This window comes from Danio aesculapii, chromosome 5 (genome assembly GCF_903798145.1).
Source record: "Danio aesculapii chromosome 5, fDanAes4.1, whole genome shotgun sequence".
NCBI classification, from domain to species: Eukaryota; Metazoa; Chordata; class Actinopteri; order Cypriniformes; family Danionidae; genus Danio; species Danio aesculapii.
The window spans coordinates 23,583,180-23,600,980 of NC_079439.1; the positions used below are offsets into that span (position 1 = coordinate 23,583,180).

At 35.9% G+C, this 17,801-nt stretch overlaps 1 protein-coding gene across 1 annotated transcript in view; it reads left to right on the forward strand.

The window, feature by feature from the left end:
* Positions 1-17,801, forward strand: part of rpl36a (ribosomal protein L36A) — a 168,102-nt gene that overhangs the window by 16,592 nt on the left and 133,709 nt on the right. The window lies entirely within an intron of this gene.

Sequence of the window (17,801 nt, forward strand, 5' to 3'; positions counted from 1 at the left end):
CATTGTGATATGATATTTTTGTGGAACAAGGGTGTGTGCTGGGAGGATAAACAGCTAAATAGTTCGTTCATCAAAGATTACATGACATTACACTGGGTAAGAAGAGTAATATATTATAATTTTATGCCTAGCTTACTCTTTCAAAAATGAGTAAAAAATAACAACACTCAAATTACCCTCTTTAAAAAGTAACACATTTAGTTACTTTTTGTAAAAGAAGTGAATTAAGATTGTAATACTACTTTTTCCTGACACTGTACTCCATACTTTAATAGATGATGGCAGCATGTATTGTACAGCATAAGCCCTTCAGTGCTGCTTTACTCTACAACAACATTCATAACACATGTCATTAGCATCTTTTTAAAGGTGTTTTTCCATATGCTTCATGGGTGCAGTGGTTTACTCTCCCCAGAATTGATGATTGCTGCCTCACATGTCTGGAGTTAGAGAATGCCAAGATGTTTGTGGATGCTTTCTGCCCGACTATCTTTAGCTTTTAAAGTTTGTAAAAATCTGTGTGCCATTTTCTGTCACATCAGTGAGAAATTCTCGTGGAGATCTGAGGATCACAGTTTGAACTTTTCTGCTGGGCAATGGCCCACAGGCCAGACACCTCACCCCACTTCAATGGTGCACCCCATCGAGCTGCCAGATTATGTCGGCACCTTGAGCATCTAATATGAGGCACTTGGTGAGGGTCAGATGTCTATTGCAGCTATGACAGGTAGGCTATTATCTTCAAGCTCAAGCTGTGCTGCTCTTTCCCCATCCAGAGTGGAAAAGGATTGGAAGGGAATGTCATGACATGTGGCCAAGGATGATGACCCATCCAAGTGCACACACATACTGAACACACCCAGAGCAGCGGTCAGCCATTTCTGCAGAACATTACTTGCTCAATGTGGAGCTAGGCTCTTTTTCAATGAGTGATTCTGTTCTTGGTAAGACCTGAGGATTTGCCCAATCAGTGTTGTGTTCTCCTATGTTCGAGAGAGATTGTAGGATAGACTGTCACCCTCCACCTTAAGATGTGTGCAGTAGTCATTCTGTTCTTCTGAAGAGTTCTCTAATTGAGGTTCACCAGCAAGAGAACTCGCCTGTAGATTTGCTTGTTATCTCCTTTTTCATTGGATGAGGTCTCTGCAGCTTCCTTTTCCTGATTATTTTTCCGGTATCCCATTTTAAAGGGTCCAAATAATCCCAGGAGGTATGTTTATTTGCAGTTTTTGTTTTCGGGAATCCATCAGAGGCTGCTGTGTGTGCTTTTACTGATCTAAAATTTCTCTCGCGAGTGCCATTTGCACCTGCCTAAATCCACCAGAGGCCGCTGACGCCTGACTGACTGACTGACTGACCGATCCACTGACCCACCCTTCTCCTTCCCAAAACCCAACCAATAGTGTTTTTAAAAGCACCTTTTGACCAGCTGAATGCTGAGCAATGTCATGGATCCTCAACCAAACTTGAAATCTATGGTGTGCTGCGGAGTGCCCTCACATGCAGATTTTACTTGTTAAAAGGTTTCAATTATGCCTGTTTTTACAAGATTTATAAGCCTTTAGAATGTCTCCAGAATGTGTCTGTAAAGTTTCAGCTCAAAATACCTGTCAGATAACTCATTATACCCTGCTGAATATGTCAATTTTAATGACAGAGTGAGATTTTGCTGTTTTTCCACCTGCTTCCTTAAATGCAAGTGAGCTGAATCTCCCTGCTCATTCAAAGTACTATTCAAACATGTTTTCTTCAGAAGGAAACCCAGTTTCCTTAAAAATACTGCACAATGACAGACAGCAACACAGACACTGGTAAAGTAGAGTGGCTCGAAAATCAACATTTAGGCTCATTCTGAAAACGTTGCCCTATATACATTTCTGGAGATCGCGAATTATGTAGCCAGAAGTGTGTATGGCTGAATTTCGTCTTTAAAACGAACGCTACGGCGTGGAATGATGTTTATTTTTATAAAATACACAAGTAAATAACGGTGAGAATGTGGTAAAATCTAAAAATGTCTTAAAAAATTAGGGGGCTTTTCTTTTTCTTTGTAGACAGGTCAATTTGTGCTTTTTAAAACACTATTGGTTGGGTTGGTCAATCAGTCAGTCAATCAGTCGACAGCGGCCTCTGGTGGATTTATGCAAGAACAGCAGGCGTGAGTGAGAAATTTGAAATTGGAGAAAGCACACACAGCAGCCTCTGGCAGATTCGCAAAACTGCAAAAACCGTAGCTCCTGGAACGAATTTTGCTCTCTCTAGAAATATATAGTTGAAGTCAGAATTATTAGCCCTCCTGTTTATTTTTTCTGTTTAATGGAGAGAAGAGTTCTTCATTTCTACACATCATAGTTTTAATAACTCATTTCTAATAACTGATTTCTTTTATCTTTGCTATGATGACAGTAAATAATATTTGACTAGATATTTTTCAAGACACTTCTATACAGCTTAAAATGACATTTAAAGACTTAACTAGGTTAATTAGTTTAACTAGGCAGGTTAGGGTAATTAGGCAAGTTATTGTATATCAATGGTTTGTTCTATAGACTATCGAAGAAAAATATAGCTTAAAGGGGCTAATAATTTTGACCTTAAAATGGCTTTTAAAAAATAAAACCTACTTTTATTCTAGCTGAAATAAAACAAATAAGACTTTCTCCAGAAGAAAAAATATTATCAGAGATACTGTGAAAATATCCTTGCTCTGTTAAACATCATTTGGGAAATATTTAAAAAAGAAAAAAAAAATTCAAAGGGTGGCTAATAATTCTGACTTCATCTGTATATAGGGGTACATAATGAGAAACCCAGAGTCTGGGTTTTGGATGACAACTCTGACATGGCTGTGTAGTACACACTATTCCTACACAGATTTCTGTTCAAACAGCTTCCAAAAGTTGGTTTTGCATGGTAAGTGTCCTGTAATATCTATTGACCATTCCTTACTATTCAGGCTCAATGGTTTTCTTAAGTATATCTTGTAAAACTGTCATTAACCTAGCATATCCATTCTCTCCATCATTTAATGAGGGTTACATTAGTGAATGAGATGTTATCAATATTTTTGATCTTTGATCAGTGTATTTCAAACAGTGTAAAACCTTGTCATTTGAACAGTAGTACAATGTCCCTTCATTCAGACATTTACATCTCTGATAGGATGTGTAAAGGCTTCCTTCCTGTACATCTGGACATGTTTGTGCTATAGAATGGGTCATGTCATAAAGGAGAGCTGGGCATTGCTTGTTATTTTGGTGTCACACAGAGATAATTATTAGCCTGTATTACAGGTCATACCGACTGATCTGTTGTTGACAGGAGGCAGTCAGCAAACACACTCCGGAGACAGAAAAATTATAAGTCTTCTAAAGATGAAGCATATGCAATCTTTTTTCCTTTTCTAAAACATAAACACAACAACAAATGTGCTCCATACATTTAAGAATAAGATAACAGTCTAACAGTGAATACTGATGTGTTCAGAATGATTTGTCACGTAACGCACAGCTAACGTTAAAATACAATCCAACACAAACTTACATTTGTGAACCTGCATTCTACCACTACCCTCCTGCCTGCTCGATGATAGATTGTTCTACAATCTAAAATATAGTTATGCTTTTTTATTCTTTTTTATTCATCTATGCTTTGACACAATCTAAACAGTAAAATGCCATAAATAAATGGTGACTTGTAAATCAGGAGTAAACAATTTTGTAGTTTTCAGGTATGTTTTCATAACATTTTTGTTACATCTTCTGCCTAATATATTGGTAAGGTCACGCAACAAGTGCATAAAATTACTTTTATTATGTAATATTTTATTCACACATCCTTTGTACTTTACTGTTTAATTGTTAATAATTGGCTGTTTTATAATGTGTGGAAACAAAGGTTAGCAGTACTCAGCAAGTGTGAGGCAATTTCTTGGTTTCAAGTACTCTGGTAAAGCTTAACCAGCTCTTAAGAGTTCCCTTAACTTCAATTATGTGCACTTGATTATGACCTTTTTTTGCAAGGCAGGCAAGATTGCACATATTAAGAATTTCAGAGAAGCTACTAATGTTCTCAGTTCAGATTTTCCTCTTTTACATCTTTGATTTGAAATTTCTGAACAGACGGTCTGTTTGCAATAGGCTGCACCCAGTTGATGGGGGCTCTCGGAGGGAGAGACCGCCAGATGACCCAAAGCTGTTATCATCCCAAATCAGTGTTCTTTCAGCAATTCTCAGCCTTACCTTTGCATAGGTGGTTTTATTTGGCTGCACTAAGCAGAACTCCTGGAAGATGTCAGTGCCTTAAAAAGATTAAAATAATTGGCAAACAACATAATAGGCTGCTGTACAGACAATTGTCGCCTGAACAATAAGCACTGACCTGTGTACTTTTCAGGAAGGTCCTTCGGTGCTTTTGAAAGTTCTGTTTGATTCTCAGAATATGCTGAATGAAAGTACATAGCTCTCCAGCAGTGCTAATGCACTCCTTATTGTGTTCTCTTTCTGCATTTACCTCATCATTGCCAAATGGATACTGTATAATGACTGGTCTAGATCCATAAAAAACTGAAAAAAAAATGTTAAAACAAACATTGAGCGGAACATGATATGTTCTGCCCTGAAGGCACTTTGACCTGTGTGGGCAACCCAGTCTTCTGACAGCAGAAAATTCCTAGAAATGTATTCATAACATCACAAATCTTCAAAGTCTAGTAGTCTTAAATATTCACAACTTCAAATATAAAGCTTGTTTGATTTGGGTCAAATGTTTGACATTATTGACACAGCAGAACACAGCTCTGACAGTTCAGTTTTGTTAAATATAGATTAAATTCTCAACTGGTGAATCATGGCGGTTTTACTAGGTCTAATAAAATATTTTTGTAATTTATATGTACAGTATAAAGCGTAAAAAATTTTTTATTAATAGTAGTAACACTGCTGTATTGTAGAAAATTGTAAAAATAGGTTTTGGTCTGTGAATCAATGGACAGGTTTTGGTTTAGCTTTTGGGGGAATACCCCTTCCATTATAAGGAAAAAACAACCCAGGCTCATTCTGATTACGTACCCCTATATAAATTTCTGGAGATTGCCAAATATATCCCAAGAGCTGTGTTTTTGTTTTTGTTTTTGCAAATCCACCAGAGGCTGCTGTGTATGCTTTTTGAGATCTCACGTTTCCAAGTGTATTTTTCTGCAGACTGCATGAAGGGGTGAAACTTGTAGTAAGTTAGAGGCATAACTTGCAGTTATTGAGATCCCATTGAACCATGCGAGATGTCACAATGAGATGCTGTTGGCAAGAAAGCGGAATTACTTACCAGAGAACATTTTCAGCAAATGTTTTTATGAGTTTCCAAATGTATCCACAACCAATTCATTTGATATATTATTATATTCATTCACTTAGCAACCCCACCATGCCACTCGCTGACTTCATCTGTTTTGTCATGACAGTCAGCCTACTCTGTGTCACCCACTGTGGTTGTAAATAACAGTACAATGATGAGCGCGTCAAGTAACTCGCTGCTGTACTGTACGTTAATAACTGTCATGGTTGGGTTTAGGTTTGCTAAATGTATAGACATTGTAAGGATGGTATACAGTTTAACCCAAAGAATGACCAGTCTGTCAGATGAAGAAGAGCCGGAGTCAGAGATTTAAATAAATAAATAAAGTTTACTGAAGATAGTTTGCAGTTTCATCAGCAGAAGCCAGCTTCAACACTCGCAATGAGTTCCTAGGCCACTTTGCTTACAATCACAAATCAATAACAATTATACTCTCACATAAGGTCATTAATTGCATCACACATATAGGTGTTCTAACCTGATTGGTTAAAACACAGATAGAATAAGAAAATTTCCACATGGGGTGCGTGCGTACAATTCTGAACAATATCTCAAGCATAAACGTCAGACATCCACTAGACTGTTTAGAGCTGACTCCAGACCTGTGAAACGGATCCACAATCAAATAGAACACACACACTTAAAGTATAATCTGTTTCTTATCCAAGGCTGAGTGTACTCTCAGCCGTCTTTATCAAAACTGGTTAAAAACCGGTATAATCTACATTCTGGCAGTTATAATATCCTTATTACACAAAGTCTATCTTAAATAAAAAGTAGAATCACTTTAAAAGAATTAACCGTAAAAACAGCAAAATCACTTTTGACTTTTTAGTATTAACTACTAGAAATAACAATAGAAACAGTTGCTTCCAGTCCTCAGCACTCAGTTCCACTCGAGGTCTCCGTGACCTCTGACCTAGTTTGGTGGCTCCTGAAAAACTTACACAGAGACAGGCAAATGCACTGAACATTCTTACATACAGCAGTGTGGTAACTTATTCATTAGTTAAAATCATTTCAAAGTTAAATACTCATTTAAATAATCAAATAATCATATTTAATAAAGATAATGAGAAACAGGATGATGCAAAAAGGATAAATCGTTGATCCATTATGAGACAGATTGGAATATATAAATCCGAGTCCTTCAACATTAATAACTGATGATTGGATTTGGGGGTTGTGGTAGGTGTAGACGTTAATAACTGTGTTGGTTGGGTTTAGGTTTGGGGAAGGTATAGATGTTGATAACTGTGATAGTTGGGTTTAGGGTTGTGGTTGTTATAGATGTTAATAACTGTGATGGTTGGGTTTAGGATTTGGGTAAATGTAGACGTTAATAATTGATGGTTGGGTTTAGGGTTGTGGTAGGTATAGACGTTATTAATGATGATGACTGGATTTAGGGTTGTGGTAGGTATAGACATTAATAACTGTGTTGGTTGGGTTTAGGTTTGGGGAAGGTATAGACGTTAATAACGATTATGGTTGGGTGTAGGGTTGTGGTATAGACATTAATAACTGTGATGGTTGGGTTTAGGTGTGGAGTGGGTCTAGACGTTAATAACTGATGTACAGTGCCATCTTGCCGACAACATAGTTTTGACATGTGGGTCTCCATAACTTCAAGTTACGCCTCTAACATACCACAATTTACGGCCCTTCATGTTACGCTCCTGTCTTGCAGTCCGTAGACAGACCCAACTCCAAATTTCTCCAAAGAAGAGAGTGCCTGCTCTTCTTGCATAAATCCACCAGAGGCTGCTGTCGACTGACTGACTGACTGACTGACCAACCCAGTAACCTCAACCAACCCCTTTCCTAAAGCCAACCGATAGTGTTTTCAAAAGCACCGACTGACCCACCCACACCCTTCCCTAAACCCAACCGATAGTGTTTTGAAAAGCAATCCAAAAAAAGAAAAGCCCTCGAAGCAGCCTGATTTTTACCACGTTTTCAGATGTCACCACATTCTCACCCTGTTATTTATTTGCTTGTTTTACGTTTTGGCATCTGTTTTTTTCTTACCTGATTTTTGGAAGCGTTTTTCACCAGACTCGAACCCTGTGTACACGATCAACTCCACTCTGCATCTCAAATCCTCTGACATAAGCAACAAGCCACTGGACAAACTGGTAACAGCGGAAAAGCCATCCATACAGAGCTAAGCGGTCAGCTGGTAAGCGTGCAATGGTACATACTGCCCTATAGCGTTTGTTTTAAAGATGAAATGCAGCCATACATTTTACTCTGGTTTCATAATTTGCAATCTCCAGAATTGTATATAAGGCACGTTTTCAGAATGAGCCTAGCCTATGTTGAGGGAAAAAACTGTACACAAAAACAACACACCTAATGACATACTGTACACTCAGGAGTTCTTTTGCACATGAGCCACTCATGTTTCAATATTGTCAGTGTTTCATGCTGGTCATCAAATGCTTCTCAACACAAAAAAAAATCTGTCTTTGCAAATGGTGTAGGTTTGGGTCATCACATGCAACAATCATCTTTCCAAATGTATACATTTGTGAATTATTTATAGATCTGTTGTTTTGATAAGTTTTATGTCTCCTTGTGGTTTTGTGACAAAATAAAGTCATGATGCTTTCAGGTTTTAAAACTGAATTTTTCAATACCATAAATATTATTATAAGTCAATACCATAAATAATTAGCATATTTGTTTTTGTGATTATTATTTTGTTAAATTTAAAAATACATTTCTTTTATTTTTACAGTGCAATCTGTGGTGGTTCAGGGAAATCTAATTTTGTCCTTGTGTTGTCCTACATTGTCTTAAAAGCTTCTCAGGATAAAGACAGACCTTCAAGTGAGGCTCATGAAGGCGATCGTTGGGATTGTCCATAAAGTGCATAAATGACAGACAGAATTCAGACTGATGGAGCTGTAGAGCAATGTGTCTGTCAAATAAAACATATTCACAAACTCACTTGAACACTTGCAAATCTATTCCCATTCAATGACAAATTAAGGTTTGATGGGTGTAATTTAATTAGGCTTGTCCAACAATATCATTGTCCATCAATGTCCATCAATAGGGTGTGATTAATTTGTAACTGAATTTTTCCAGCATGTGAATAAATTAATTAGTGCATATTCAGTTGGTGCTGCAAAAGGGGTAGTTCAGTCTGCACTCTCCACAACAAATGTGCCCGAAGGTTAATGGATATTCTTACTGTCTTGAGTGCTCATTAATCTGATTCTTTAAGGATATTATGCTGACTGTACAGTGATATGAACACAAAAAAGATAATCTTTCAATTAACCACTGAAGCATAAGCAGCACTTGGATATTTCAGCAACTTAATGACAGATGATGTCGATTGATCACTTCAGGCTGGCACAGTGCTTTCTCAGAAGGCAGTGTGCAGTATTTTACCTTGATTTAACCTTGAAGATTCTTGAATTCTTGTGTAGTGAAATTGCTTTTGAAAGGGTTTCAGTTGTTGATGCATTGGATAACACTAACTCGTGAAGCCCTAGTGCTTGGATACATTCATACAATCACTCACACACACACACACACACACACACACACACACACACGCACACACACACATACACACACAGCCAATTTAGTTTATCCAACTGACCTGTATTCCAAATCTTTAGACTGCTGGGGAAACCGGAGCACCTGGAGGAATCCCATGCAAACATAAGAAGAACATGCAAACTCTATACAGATATGCCAACTAGTTCAGCTGGGATTTAAACTAGCAACAGTGCTAACCACTGAGTTGCTCTGCCACCCCCTACAAAGAGTTATTGTTATTAAAAATTTTGTAGTTTAATATGTGATTTTTATAAAAAATACTGTAGTTGATGGCAACAAAGTCCTTTAATTAAAACATCAGCAGCATCACTATTTTAAGTGGACATAGTAAAAAATGATGCTCATCTCTGCACTCAGAGTTCCCTTGTTTTTCTCAAGCAAACAAAGATATTCTGAGCATGTACTGAGTGTCATAATTTTAGTCTGTTTGTGATTTTAAGTGTGAATTTGTCGCCAGTCTCCTCTGCTTAAATCCTTCAACAAATCTTGACTTTTTCTCAGAAATGTACATAATTTGGAAAGCATAGACATTTTCATTCATTCATTTTCTTTTCAGCTTAGTCCCTTTATTAATCTGGGGTCACCACAATAGAATGAACCACCAACTTATCCAGCATATGTTTTGAAGGCAATATGAAGGCAATCATTAACTAATGTTGATGCATGTAAAATTATTTTGAATAATAGCACATGCCAATTTTATGAACACAAATGAAAACATTGTTAGCGGTTAGTTGAGAAAATAACATAAAACAATTATTTTTTTGAATCAGTGAAGCTGCTTAGTTCAATACTCCCCCTAAAGTTGTTCCAAAAACTTTAGAGCTTTGGTCATTTTTGGAACCCAAATTAAAATATTTTACATGAAATCCAGGAACTTTCTAGTCCTCTATAATAAGCAAGGGTCCTAAAACATTTAAAGTCTAGAAAAGAAACCAAACACTGAGTATGTTTACATGGACAATAATCTGGTTTTATTACGATTAAGACAATACTCTGATTAAGAGTCTACCGTGTAAACAGTGATTTTTGATTAATTTGAACAGAAATTGAATTAAGACATGTGGAGTTGTCGATTTTAGTTGCATTATTGAAGTACAGTACAGACATGTAAACACTGCAATCAAACTGTTATTTTCGTGAAGGATTTTGCTACAGGATAGTCCATACACACATGGCTGTTTGACACTATTTTCTGCACCTACCGAGTCAGTGAAGGACCACAGACACCTGCATTGCGAAATCCGAGGGTTTTTTACCCATACGGTGCATGGTATCAAATTCCATTAAAACAACACTCTTCCAGCAGTTCATACTCACATTCAATATCTCGTTTGTCATGGGGGCATGCATGAAATGTTACTGAATGAAAGTGAAAGTGCCAAACTGCAGTTATGTCAACAAATTAAAAATGAAACAGCCCAAATTAGATGAAAATCCGGACGAAAATATGGATTTCCTGGTGACAGAATGGCGTTAATCGAATTATGTGATATAACATGTAAAACTGGATCATCAAGAGAACATTCAAAAAGCAACTCATGTAAACACTTAATCATATTATTGTCTTATTCAGATTAAGGCAATTTGATTACTGATTTCCATGTTAACGTAGTCAGTGTCAAACTATTTAATATGACTTCAGTGGTTCAACTGTAATCGTACAGATCCAAAAACTTTTTGTCTGCCAAAAAAAGTCCATTGTTTGCCTATATCTTTTTTTTCCATGCCAGGTTGCCAGGATGTTCATTGTACTATTGAACACATTCTTCAGTGCGGAAGTGCGCTCGTTTTTGCGATTGTTTTAGAACTTCAGATTCACTCGTAAGCGGAGAATAAGGTGAATAGGTAGTATGAACCATTGCCATTAGAATCAGCAGCACAACACACAAGTTTTTCAGATAGTGAAGCTTGGCCAATACAAGGACTAAACGTACAGAACGCCTCTGGTTTGAGGTCACTGGTTCAAGTACTGGCTAGGCGAGGGGCATTTCTTTGTGGGTTTTGGATGTTTTCACGTGTTCGCATGGGTTTCCTCCCATGTTCAAAGATATGCGGTATAGATAAATTGAGTGAACTAAAATGTCTGTAGTGCACGAGTGTGTGTGTGTGTGTGTGTGTGTGTATGTGTGTGTGTGTGTGTGTGTGTGTGTGTGTGTGTGTGTGCGTGTGTGCGTGTGTGTGTGTGTGTGTGTGTGTGTGTGTGTGTGTGTGTGTGTGTGTGTGAGAATTAGAGAGTGTATGGGTGTTTCTCAGCACTGATGGTTCGTTAGTGTAGTGTTACTCTTAGTGTTCTCTCAGTGCTAGGTTGTGGGGTAAAAGGGTATCTGACAAATAAAACTTATAGTTGAGTAATTGGTGGTTCAAAGGAAAGTAAAAGTAAGTAAAAGTTCATTTGAAACTTGCATTGGCAAGTTTGAGCAACATGCTCGTCTCTAACAGTTGGCAACAGTTTGCAGATCAAGGGTTCAACAGATTGCATTACATTCAGCACCATCCATTCTTGGGGTATTTTTGGAATAGAATGGTCACTTTGTGTCTGACGCATATGCTGTAGCCTAGTGCATACTATTTTTTATTTGGTGCTTTATATAGTTTACAATTCCTCCTGTCACCAGCTCTATTGTCTCAGCGTGCATGTGTAAGTCTGCGGCCAGACACTACTGGAGGGATTTGGTTTAATAATGAGACTCAAAAAAAACTATTATGATAGCAGTTCAATGTTATTTGTCACCTGAAAAGCATGAAGGTATATTAATCTCAGTCTTACTCTTATTCCATTCATCTGTCCACAGGGAAATGACGGATGTATGGTTGGTAAATATTGTTTACTTGTAAACTCAACTGAAAATCAGTTTTTTATGAGTATGCTGGTAAATAGCAGAGAAATTGCAGATTCATTCCACTCTGATAAACAAAGAATAAGCCAAATGAGAGTGAGTGATATTGATAAGGTATAATATCAATCTGTTGTCTCAACAACATATAAATGTGGATGGAGAAATTGGATAAAATGGCAGGAACTTTTCACTCACCAAACACTGGATCACAGATAACTGAAAAGTACAGATTAGGAATGTTCGAAACATTTATGCACATTATTTAATATTTAAACACTCTGATTATGCATGTAGGGTATAAATTATGTTTTAAATCATGCCATCTGAAGTTTCAGCTAGAGTGACAATGTACAGTACATGTACCAGTTGATTTAAAATATGCAGCATAAATAATGGATCAAGTAATGTACATACATGGGTTTCCAGTGGTGTCGTAATGTAAAATGGTGACAGTGGTTGACAAGCAGGCAGCAAGGCAGGCAGCAAGTGTTCTGAAACTTTAAGCACTCTGAGTTCATTAAATGACCAAATGCTTATGAGAGGTAGGGGCACATTATTTGTCCTCAGTCTAGATATGTGAACAAAAAAATGTAGTGGCATAACGGTAGTTTGTAATACATTTTTTAATAAATCTAAATCTAACCTTACGTTTTTTTTTTGTTGTTTTTTTTTGACTGAATCTTTTGTTTTAGAGAGTGGTAACAACTATTACTGAGTGTGTAACTGTTGCCAAGACACATTTTGTCTTTCTATTTAAGACCATCTGAATGCTAACACTGTTGGAAACACAATATGATTTGCAGTTTAATGAACTAGACTACCTAGGCATCACTGTATTTAGAAGTGAATAAGTAAAGAATAAATTGTTTGTTAATCAAAATCACTGGGAATGAGAATTAGATTTCATTTTCTCATGTTTAATTTATTACATTAAGCTGCAAAAGGCTAATGCAGTGCATATGGACATGGTTGCATTTGCTGGCTCAGTGAACTGATCCATCTGTTGTAAAATATCTGTTATACTCATGCATGACTCAAATAGAGCTTATTTATGCCTTAAAGTACAAAGAGAGACTGTAAAAAAATGAAATGATGTGTACACATATAGAAAACAGTCTTACTATATTATTTTTAGGTATGTGGCGCAGATTGTGTAACAACTGAGATGTCGATGGCTAAAAGCAAAGGGCTAAAAACTTGACAGAACAACATTGATTATTTCCATTTTCGTGGAAGGGCTTTTTGCTGTTGATAGGCAGTTGTTTGGGTAGCTGTGTGCTTCAGGCTGAATACCACAGTTGAGAAAAGTAAAATGCCTTTTTCTATCTTAGTGAGTGTTTTTCTATTATTGTTGTTGGTCTATGTCTTACTGAAATGATTAAGGCAGGTTTGAAGCAGCACCTGATAACGCAGTGGAGCTGTCAGCTGTTTACTGATCATTAATAGACCATGACAGATTAGCTCTGGCGTAAAATGACAAGCAAGATCATTAAAGGCGTAGATCACCCAAAAATGAAAATTTACTCAGCATTAACTCGCCCTCAAGTGGTTCCAAACCTTGAGTGTTTTATTTTCTGTTGAACACAAAAGAAGATATTTTGAAGAATGTTAGAGACCTGTAAACACTGTCATCCATAGTAGAAAAAACAAATACTATGGAAGTCAATGGTTACTCTTATTCAACATTTTTCGAAACTCGTGTTTGTGTCAACGGAGAGTAAGTGATGGACGGTAGCAAAGAATTCTGGCCCAGATTTGGCATGAAGCACAGCAGGCATTCATTTGGCACTGGCATACAGCATTTGGGCCAAACATGGCCCGGGTTTGGCAGAGGTGGCACCATCTTGAAGGCGGCACACAAGACATGGGCCACATGTCAAATGCAGTTTTTGGCCCAGATGTGAGAAATTGATATGTGGGCCACATAACTTTGGCCTATCTTGACCCTTATATAAAATACAATTAAATTATTTTTGTGTAAAGAAATTTAGGCGGTTCATTCCGCTGTGGTGACCTCTGATAAATAAGGGACTAATCCGAATGAAAATGAATGAATGAATGAATTAAATATTTTAATACACAAAGTCATTTCCATCTTCTAATTCCTTCATTTTAATCCAGGAATCAATCAAGATTTAATTGTTTGATTTATTAATCTATTGTTTCCTGTGTGTTCCAAAATAACCGAATTCAACCTACATTACATGTCTTTTATTAACTAAATTATAATTTTACAAATTCTATTATTGTTAACCATTGCTAACATTACCACTATTAACACGCAATGCTTCATTGCTTTCATTGCAGTCCTGAGACACCAAGTCTGGCTTCCATACAATGTCCAAACATGGACCATATCTGGCCCAGTTTAGGCACAGATCTGGTTTATTAACCTGGCTGAGACTTGGCCCAGATACGGTCCATGTTTGGCCCTATATATATATATATATATATATATATATATATATATATATATATATATATATATATATATATATATATATATATATATATATATATATATATATGCAAGTGATTTCATATATTTGTATTTGTATATACATGAATTCTCAGTGTAAAAGGAAGTTATTTCACATTAATAGGAAGTAGTTTAATTTCAATGTAAAAGTCCTTTGAGCATAAATTAACAAGATCATTATTTGTCATGACTCATAAATCAGGTTATTGCAAAGCTTAGGAAACAGAAATAATGCTATTTAATGGAGGAATTAGGTCTGCTGAATGATGAAAACAGATTATGCTAATTATAAAAAAGATAACGCTAAGGAATGCTCCTGCAAAATTAAAGGTTTATTTTGCAATTACATTATTAGAAAGCTATGGCTTTAATGAATATAAGGTTGCATAAGTAAATATTTGGAATAAAATATGTTTGTTTAGACTTAGTTTTTAATGTTTGTTTTATTATTGGTGTCACTATTCGTCATGGGTTACAATACACACTTATGTCCAGTAGGGGACAGGAATGCACTTAAGTGGGTTTTCCTGTCACCAATAAACAGGCTAATGCACCAAAACACTGGATGTCAGCCGCTGTAAAAATATTAGTGGTAGTTATTAAACACAAAAGGAGTGTCCAGAGGATATATATATATATATATATATATATATATATATATATATATATATATATATATATATATATATATATATATATATATATATATATATATATCCTCTGGACACTCCTTTTGTGTGTATATATATATATATATATATATATATATATATATATATATATATATATATATATATATATATATATATATATATATATATATATATATATATATATATATGTATGTATATGTAGCTTTTCCGTGGGGATTAACTTGACCAACATGATGAACATCCACATTGTAAAAACATATAAAAAGAGTGTAGTTGTTTGAGTATACAGTTTTATAGCTCTGGTTGCTTTTCAACTTGAGCGTCCTTTAAGGGTTCTATCTGTCCTTTTATATATGTTTATGTAATTACCTAATTAAATTAAAAGGTTTGAAATAAAAATATTTCTTATTTTATATAGTCTATTTATATTGGACTAGTATTTTATATAACATGTTCATAATTTAACAGATTTAATACCTCTATTACTCGCATTCTTTCTATTTCATAAGATTTGCAATAACCTGATTCGTGATAAATATGTTTGTGAATTTTTTTTTTTGTATGTTTGCGTTTATGCATTGGGGCTATGAGCCAGTATAGGCGTGTTTGCATGCAGTGAGTTTGTGTATGTGCGCGTGTTGTTATGGGTGCACATGCAGAGATCGAGTTTATATGTATGTGCTAATCTGTATAGGTGTGTTTGCATGCTGCGAGTTTATATGTGTGTGTAAATGTGGGTGTTTATGCGAGGATGGAGTTTATTTGTATATGCGAGTGTGTACAGGTATGTTTGCATGCAGTAAGTTTATACAGTATGTATGTGCATGTGTTAATGTGGGTGTTTATGTGAGGATCGAGTTTATATGTTTGTGGGTGTTTATGCTATCGAGTTTATATGTGTACGTGTTATTGTGGGTGTTTATGCGAGGATGGAGTTTATATGTGTGTGTATGTGGGTGTATGCATGCGTCAAGTTTATGTGTATATGCGCAAGTTTCATATATGTTGTTTTGAATATCCAGTAGTATAGGTGTATGTGCGAGTAATTTATAGGTGCATATGCACATATAAGTGTGTTGATAAGCGAAGTTTGATTTAAATCCTACACGGCGCCTCATACAAATATGTTAAATATGCTTCTATCACTTTTTTTCTATCATTAAACTGCTTTTGATTGCAATCACTCACCCTGATTTAATATGCATCATTTGCATTTATGACAGACAACTCTGGCTGCACCAATACAGCTCCCCAGTTGGGGGCTCCACACAAATCAACCTATGTCAAGTAGCCTACACGCAGTATTAGTATGCATGACCGCTGATTGCTTTGTGTGCACTGTGTGGAGAATTCTAACCACGGGGGGTGTTAAGCTGAGGATTTATGGTTATTTTGGGGTGTACATTTGATTTCCAGTGCTCTTCTGAAGTATAATAATCAGAGTCATTTCGGGTCTCCATGTAAACATTTCTGGTCTCTACTGCCATCTAGTGTAATATAAAAGCAAGAAGCAAACTGAATTTCATATTGGACTTCTTGGGATTGAAGGGATTGAAAGTTTACCTCAAAAAGAAAATTATAATTTTATCATTAAGTCAATGGTCACAAGTTTTCAACATTCTACAAAATATCTTCAAAAAAAGTAAAAAAACTCAAATTTTGGGACACGTAGTGGATGAGTGACAGAATTTAATTTTAACTTTGTCTTTATGCAACAGTACCAGATTTATGCACCTACCAGTATAAATATACATTGTGTGTATTTTTAAAAAATCAGTTTTACGCATAATTTATTTATTTTTATTAGGTTCTGCATAATTTAATACTTAAATAATATATAGATATGCAAAACAAAAGTCAACCATTGCAGTGCTTTTGAAACATACTACAGTAAAGTGTATTATACACTGTTTACTGTATGTATTAATAGTATTACAGCAATGTATTTATTTATGCTACATACAAGATGCGTTCAGCATAGATCTGGATACAAATCCACTTCTGGCCATTTTTGGGTTGGCAGTAGATGCTAACCTTACAGTAATGGTCTAAAAGGAGTTAGCTTTTACTACTTTACTAGCAAAATGTCTCATCCTGTTAAAGTGGAAACACGTCTTATCACCCTCTTTTGATGCATAGATAAAAGAAGTGTTTACTTGCACTTACTGCTTCTTTAAAGACTTTTGACAAGGTGTGGAGCCCCTTTTTATCTGCTGGCTAACTCTCTTGATTCTTAAGCTGAGCAATAATATATGAATACATATTTATTATTCGTTCTCATTTTCATTTTTTCATTTTTTATTTATTTTTGTTTATTATTATTATTTTAATTACGCTTCTTTAGTTTTTTAAATGAGTAGTTATAGGCTGTTGAGGGAGGGAAGTGTTTATTTGGGGTAGTGTTAACAACAGCATGGAAGGGTAGTTATTAAAAATGAATGTTGTAATTGATATTCCATGTAAAAACTCAATAAAAGAAAATTGAAATAAAATACTGTAGTAGGTTTTCATTCATTCATTTTCTTTTTGGCTTAGTCCCTTTATTAATCTGGGGTTGCCACAGCGGAATGAACCGCCAACTTATCGAGCATTTTGTTTTATGCAGCGGATGCCCTTCCAGCTGCAACCCATCACTGGGAAACACATACACACTTATTCACACACATATACACTACGGACAATTTAACTTACTGAATTCACCTGTTCTGCATGTCTTTGGACTGTGGGGGAAACCGGAGCACCCGGAGAAAACCCACACGAACGCAGGGAGAACATGCAAACTCCACACGGAAACGCCAACTGACCCAGCCAAGGCTCAAACCAGCGACCTTCTTGCTGCGTCGCCTGTAGTAGGTTTTACTACACTATACTGTAGTGTATTCTAGTATAATATAGTTG